A 6938-nucleotide genomic window follows, 5' to 3' on the forward strand; every position below is an offset into this window, starting at 1 on the left:
GGCCCAGTTTTAGAAGGAGCTTCGCTGGCTTGCTTGCCATGAGGCTGGAGGCCAAGAGCAGCCTGTCAGCCCTGCGAGGTAGTCCAGAGAGGAAACTGTGAGCTGCAACGCTGCCTTTATTGTGAGGCTACAACAACAGAATTCGGCAAGTCTGAAAGCGCTCTCTCCCCCCCCCCTGCCTTTACTTTCCAGAGGTTGAGGGAGGGGGGTCCCCTCTGAGATGCTTCTTCATCCCCCCTCCCTGTCCTCTGCTGGACTCAGACTAGTCTCTTCCTCCTGCCCCCCCCCCCGAAAGTTATTCTCACGGCCTGTTAGGGCCCCCCAAGTGCTTCTGAGACAGCAGCCTTTCACCCTTTGGGAGTGAAGAGGTCCTTGGCAGGTGGTCGTTGCCCCTGAACCAAGAGGTTATGATTTAAGATACACGCCCCTCTCCTTCCTCCCCATTCCTTACGCAAAGCAGCAGGCGCCTGCTCAGACCAGAGGGCCCCCCTGTCTCTGGGACTGGCCCCACAGCCTCCTGATTGAGGCTCCTCCAGGCTGCTTCTGATACTCCAGGCTGACCATCAGCTGGGGTGGGGTGGAGTGTGGGGCCTGGCTGTCTCCTCTCCTCTCTCTGGCCACCTCCTTCTGCCCAGCCCCCTTGCTGCACCATCAGGAGGGTAAACAAGGGGGGGTCATGCAATGGGGGGGACTGGCAGAGCCTTACCTGTCAGGGAAGCCCCTCCTTCAGACTCCGAGGGCACCACAGAGGCTGCCTGCCTTCCTAAAAGAACCGGAGCAAAACAAAGACACGAATCAGTTTTTTTGGGAGGGGGGTGTTGTGTCTCCTGTTCCAAGAATCAGCACACCTACCTGGCTCGGGCACTCAGCAACAGTGCAGGTGGGGGGTCTGCACTGTTTATATGCCCTATGCCACAACTTAGTGATTTGGCTCCATCTGTGGCTGAGGGGCTTTTATAGAGAAGCAGCCTCCGAATGTTTGGACTGCAACTCCCGCCAGCTGCAGTCCTGTGCGGGGGCAAGGAGGCAGCACCCCAAACACTCGGGACGATGCCTCCCTCTGCACGGGTCGCATCCTGCTGGCCCACATCCAGCCCAGGAGCTGCCCAAGGAAACGGGGGGGGGGGGACAGAGGCCAGGCAGCCTGGAGAACTCCTCTTAAGCAGAGGTGGAATCCGGACAGAAGGTGGGGTTCACAGGGGGGTCCCCCAGCAGCAGCCGAGGCTGCCGGGGCCACCTCAAGGGAGGAGTAGGGGGGTGGAAGGCTCACTCCTCCAGAGGGGAACGTTCAAGGGGAACTGGAAGAGCCACGAGCCCTCATCCCAGGAAGGTGTGGATGGACGCATTCAGCCGATTTCTAGAGCTGCCACTCACCAACAACTCTGGACAGAATTCAAGGATTAAAACAAACAAACGTCACGTTGGGACTGCAAAAAACGGAGTCTTCACATTAAATAGCACATTTTCCCAGAAGCCCCCCAGGCAGGACCAAACACAACGGGGTCCGGACCCATAAAGGACTCAAATGCCTCTACACGAATGCTGAAAGTTTAGGGAGCCAACAGGGTGAACTTGAAGCAACAGTGCACGAAGGCAGAGATGATGCAGTTGCCATTGCAGAAACCTGGCGGGATGAAACTCAATGGCTGGAATGCACTGATGGAAGGATGCAAACTACTCAAAAGAAACAGACCCAACAAAAGAAGAGGTGGAGTTGCATTGTATACAAAAGATCACTACAGCTCTACAGAAATCCACAAAAGCAAGGATGAAAACCTCCCAGAATGCATATGGGTCAATATAAAAGAAAAAGAAATGACATTGCCATAGGCATATATTACAGGCCACCCAATCAAGCAGAAGAAATAGATGGACTCTTTGCTAATCAATTAAGAAATGTATGTTGGAAACGTAACACAGTAGTAAAGGGAGACTTCAACTACCCAGATATCAGCTGGGGGACAAACTCTGCAGCGAGCAGGAGATCGAACAGATTCCTAACCAACGTAGCCGACAACTTTGTCACCCAAAAGGTGGAGGAGGGAATTAGAGGAAAAGCTACACTGGACCTAATTCTTACTAATAGAGAAGAAGTGATAGAGGGAGTTGGAGTTGCCGGAACCTTGGACCACACTGACCATGTCATATTGGAATTCAATATAATGCAAACACTAGCAATAGAATATAATCCAACCAGTGTCTTAAACTTTAAAAGAGATGATTTTAACAAACTCAGAGAGAGCCTAAGAAAAACTCCATGGATAAAAATTCTAAAGGGGAAAACAACTCAAGAAGCGTGGAAAACACTGAAAAATATGATCATAAAAGCCCAGTCCAACACAATACCACTGAAAAAGAAAATCAAGAAATCTAACAAGAAACCAGCATGGTTGCACAAAGATCTCTCTGATCAAACTGAAAGACAAAAAGGATAAATGGAAAGAGGGACACATAACTAAGGCAGAATATCAGCAGATAGCCTGATCTCCAAAGATGAAGTCAGGAAAGCAAAGGCTCAGAATGAACAAAGACTTGCAACAAAAGTCAAAGATAATTTTAAAAAGTTTCTTTCAACATATAAATAATAAGAAAAAAGTCAAGGAAACAGTTGGTCCACTAAGGAGAGAAGATGGCAAGGAAAGAGCAGAGCTGCTTCACTCATTCTTTGCATCAATCTTTGGCAAAAAGAAACTATAGCCCAGCCTAACAAAAACAGACTAGAAACAAAAATTAAAATAAGCAAGGAAATGGGAAGAGATCACCTATCCGACATTGACGAATATAAATCACCAGGACCCGACGGATTACATCCCAGAGTTCTGAAGGAGCTGGCAGATGTTATCTCAGAACCCTTGCACCATATCTTTCATAAATCCTGGAGCACCAGGGAAGTACCTGAGGATTGGAAAAGGGCTAATGTGGTCCCTATCTTCAAAAAAGGAAAAATAACAGACTCAGGAAACTACAGACCAATCAGCCTAACACCAATACCTGGGAAGACACTGGAAAAAATAATAAAAGAACAGATCTGTGAATATCTAGAAACAGATAAAGTTATAACTGGTAGCCACCTGGATTTCCAAGCTAACCGTCCTGCCCTCTGTGGCCCCTTGAAGACTCCCCACAGACATGCTGCAAGGTCCCCCAATGGGCAAACGCTCGACAGCCCCCGAGGTGCACCTGGAAAGGTGCCCGGAATCCCTTATGTGGCATAGGGAAAAGGGAAGGCGTCCGAAACAATCCGCAGGAGCTCTGCCTGCCCTGGCAGAGAAAAAGCCAGTCCCCATTCCCACCACAAAGGCCAAAGCCCCCCCCCAAGAAGGCCCCGTGCAGCACAGAAGTGGGGGGCGGGTGGGCACAGGAGACGCCCTCCCTGTCTCTGGGAAAAAGGACCAGAGCCCATCAGTCCTCCGTACAGGGGTCAGGCCCCATGGCTGCTCCCCTCCCCTTGGCTGGGCCCACGGAACCCCTTGGCCCCCTTCCTTTCTTGCCTTGGAGACCGGCTGAGGGTGGAAGGAGCGAGATTCCCAGGCACGGAACTCCCACCTGCTCCCGTGCTCAGCCCAGGGGCTCCTGGGAGGAGGAGGAGGAGGAGGAGGAGGAGGAGGAGGAGGAGGAGGAAGGCCTTTGAGACAAGGCAAGCCCGCAACTCTGGCCTCTGGAGCCCCCCTCTGCTCACCTCCGCCTCTGCCCTTTCCCATCGGGAACCAGTCAGGGAGTCCCGCCCTTTCCGCTCCCATGGCAACCAGGTGCTTTGGGGGCAGACTCGGCTGACGTGGTTTCCAACCCCAGAGAGGAGGAGTCGCCAAGACCAGGGGGGCTTCCGGAGGGGGCCGCCACCGCCGCCCAGCCAGGCCTGCTTTGAACAGGATCAACTAATCAGATCGGATCGGAGACCCAAAGTAAGCCCCTTCTCTGAAAGGGAACCAGCTGTGGATCTCACCTAGTCTCCTTCCCCACCGCAACAGCCAGCACCGCCATGCCCAAATTACCAGCCTTTTCTCACGGGTCTTTTAATTAAGACGACGAGGTTCTTCAGCTCTGGCACGGGTCCAAAAGCGAAGCCAGCTTAGAAAGGGAAGGACCCCCCCCCCGATTCTTCCTTTGCAGAAAGGAGGGTGGGTTTTTTTTCCTAATCTGCCAGACAGACTCACTCAATCTGGATGACGGGTGAAGGATTCAAAAAAAAGAATACCCCAGGCTTTTCTGGTCACGCAGGAAGAGCTTTGGAAAAAAACTGACCGCTAATTGGAAGCCGTCCTGAATTCTTCACAGCCACCCTGAGGCTGAGTTAGCGGCTCTGGAGAAGCCGTGAAGCGAAAGACTTCCAAGGGGCCCGTTCCACGAGGAGACCCTCAGGCGGAGAGATCCCCCCCGCCAGAGACGGAGGACAGACCGCAGATCTATCCAAGAGCCGGCAGAATCAATCTACCCCAGGAAAGCGCACTCTGATAAAAATATACCTGACACAATCATATTTTACAGTTTGGGAGAGAAGTTGGCATTCTGTCAGGTTGTCATGACTGTCTGCCAAATAAAGAGCAGGAAGGGCGTGGAAAGGGGCCAGGCAAAACTCAGACACAAGCCACAGATCTCTGGGTCGGCCCTTCGGGCAAGGGGGGCCACAGCCTCCAACACAGCTGGGCTGCAGACCAGAGCAGGACCCCAGGCGCCAGCCCTGCCCGTGGCCTGTCCCACTGAGGGGGTGCAAGAGCAGCCTGGGGACCAAGGGGGCCGTCCTCGACCCACTGAGCCAAATAAATGGAAACAGCCGCGAGAATGGCCCTTTCCGGCCAGTCCACGGAAGCCTCTCCCACGCGCCAAGGTGGGTCCTTGGGCTCCATCTGACTTTGCTGGTGGTCAAGAGGCCGTTTCGGTAGCTCCTCTGCAGGCTTCAGCCATGCCATTGTGATGCTTTGACGCAACTAGTCTTCAGCATCTCCCGTTCTTATTTATTTGTGTACAGTTCAGAGACCAACCGGCCCCAGAAGACTCCGGCCGGCTGATGGCCTTGACAGCAGGAGACACCAGAACACCAGAGGTCTGGGGAGACTGCCCCTCGGAGACAAGGGGTCCCTCGGGGAACCTGGCCCACCCCAGGAGGGGTCTTAAGAGAGGCGAGCAGCACTCGGAGGCCAACCGGAAGCCAGGGAAGTGCGGCTGGCAAACAGCGGTGCCACTTAACGTGGCCCAGGCTGCCACATTCTGGACCAGCGGTGGCTTCGAAGGGGCCTTGAAGGCTGGTCCCTGCAGAGAGCGCTGCCCCAGTCCATCTGTTGAGGGGACTATCTGGGGGTCCTCCTGATCTAGAAGCAGGTGCAACAGGTGAGCCGGATAAAGGCCCTCTGGCCGCGGGTGCCTCCTGGCACTGTCAAGGGAGCCAAGGCCACCCATGGACCCAACCACGGGCCGCTCCCCGGGCAGGTTTAGAATCAGAACGGAGCTGGAAGTGACCCAGGAGGGACCTGGCTGAGTCCCCAGCCTGGAGGACCACCGGGCTCAAACCCATCCCAGACCGTCTTCCGGGCACGTCCGCTGGACTCGCCCAGCTCCAGGTGGAGCTCAGGGGCTCCTCTGCCAGGAAGGGGCAATATTCTTCGCGGGAGCTAAGCAGATGTTCCTGGGCCTGATCCTGTCCCAGCAAGGAACAGGTCCCTAAGAGTCCAACGGGGGAGAAATGGCGACTTTGCCGCTCTTATTAGGAACACAGAAAACGGATGACGGTGGAAAAGGATCTCGTGGTCCATGGAGACTGCCCATCTGTCCAGAACGGGGGCTTCGGATCAGGTCCACTCTTTGTCATCCTCCGGCCGCCTCCACTGGCACTTCAGCTGCCAGGACCCCCTCAGGAAGCCGAGGGGAGCCTTGGGACTGGGACTCTGCCGCTGCCACGAAGGCCTCTGCCAGGTTGCCCACCAGACCCTCAGGAAGAGCCCCCGCCTCTCCGGGACCCAGCAGGGGCCATGTCCTCCACCCCTTCCGGGTGGGGGGGGGACACCAGCGAGCCGAAGAGGGACCGGAGACCATCTGACCACGGCAAGGGACCAGTGGCCACGCTCTTCACGCCACCGGATTGCCTCATCGCTGCCCTGAGCCAAAAGCCAGATCTAGGAGGCCACCACTGTTGCCGGTCAAGGTTCCCATGTCTTGCCCAGGGTGGGGAGGGGGGAGGGGGCAGGAACTGCCGAGCTGCCCCAGACTCAATGCTGGGCTGAAGTCCCGAGCCTTGGCCTTTCCGCCCTCGGTCCAGCAAGTCAGACGGGAGGGCGCCCAAGAGCAACCATCACAGCTGCCCTCTCAACTCACCCATCCCCCATCACAGCTGCCCCAACTCCAGCAGAGGGTCTCAGGGAGACTCGGAGGAGGACAACAGTCCTCCCCCCTCCCCTCCCCCTGGGCTCTTGGCCGAGGCCAAACCTGGATCCAAGTGGGGACATTTCCAAGAGGGGAACACTCCCCCCCCCCAACCAGGCCAGCCACAATACAGCCTCAATCCACAATACCAATACACAGCTCTGTGTTACCAGGAGAAAGAGGAAAAGGGAATTTTGGACTCAAGAGAGATTGAAAGTCGAACACGGAGAATCTCCAAGAAGCCGGAATCCGTTCCTGGGGCTCCTTTCTTGCACTAACTCGGCACAGGCGCGCTTGGACTGACCCTCCACCCACGCGAAGTGTCACTTCTTGTGTCCCACTGAGCAGTTTGGAAATAACTATTTTGCCAAAAGAGGGGGGGTCGAATGCCACCCACCTGCGCAGGAGTTCAGAAACTGTGGAAAGGTGGCAACACTGACCCTCTTGCCTACTTGTAGTGGCCCAGTGGGGGGGCGAGGAGGGTCTCCATTTGCCCCACCCTCTCCAGAGCACACACACACACACACCCGCTCAGAAGGGCCACCACCTCTAGTGCCAGGGAGCCCCATCCTGGGAAGGAACCC

Source organism: Protobothrops mucrosquamatus, unplaced genomic scaffold (genome assembly GCF_001527695.2).
Source record: "Protobothrops mucrosquamatus isolate PMUCROS unplaced genomic scaffold, P.Mucros_1.0 scaffold2998, whole genome shotgun sequence".
Classification (NCBI taxonomy): Eukaryota; Metazoa; Chordata; class Lepidosauria; order Squamata; family Viperidae; genus Protobothrops; species Protobothrops mucrosquamatus.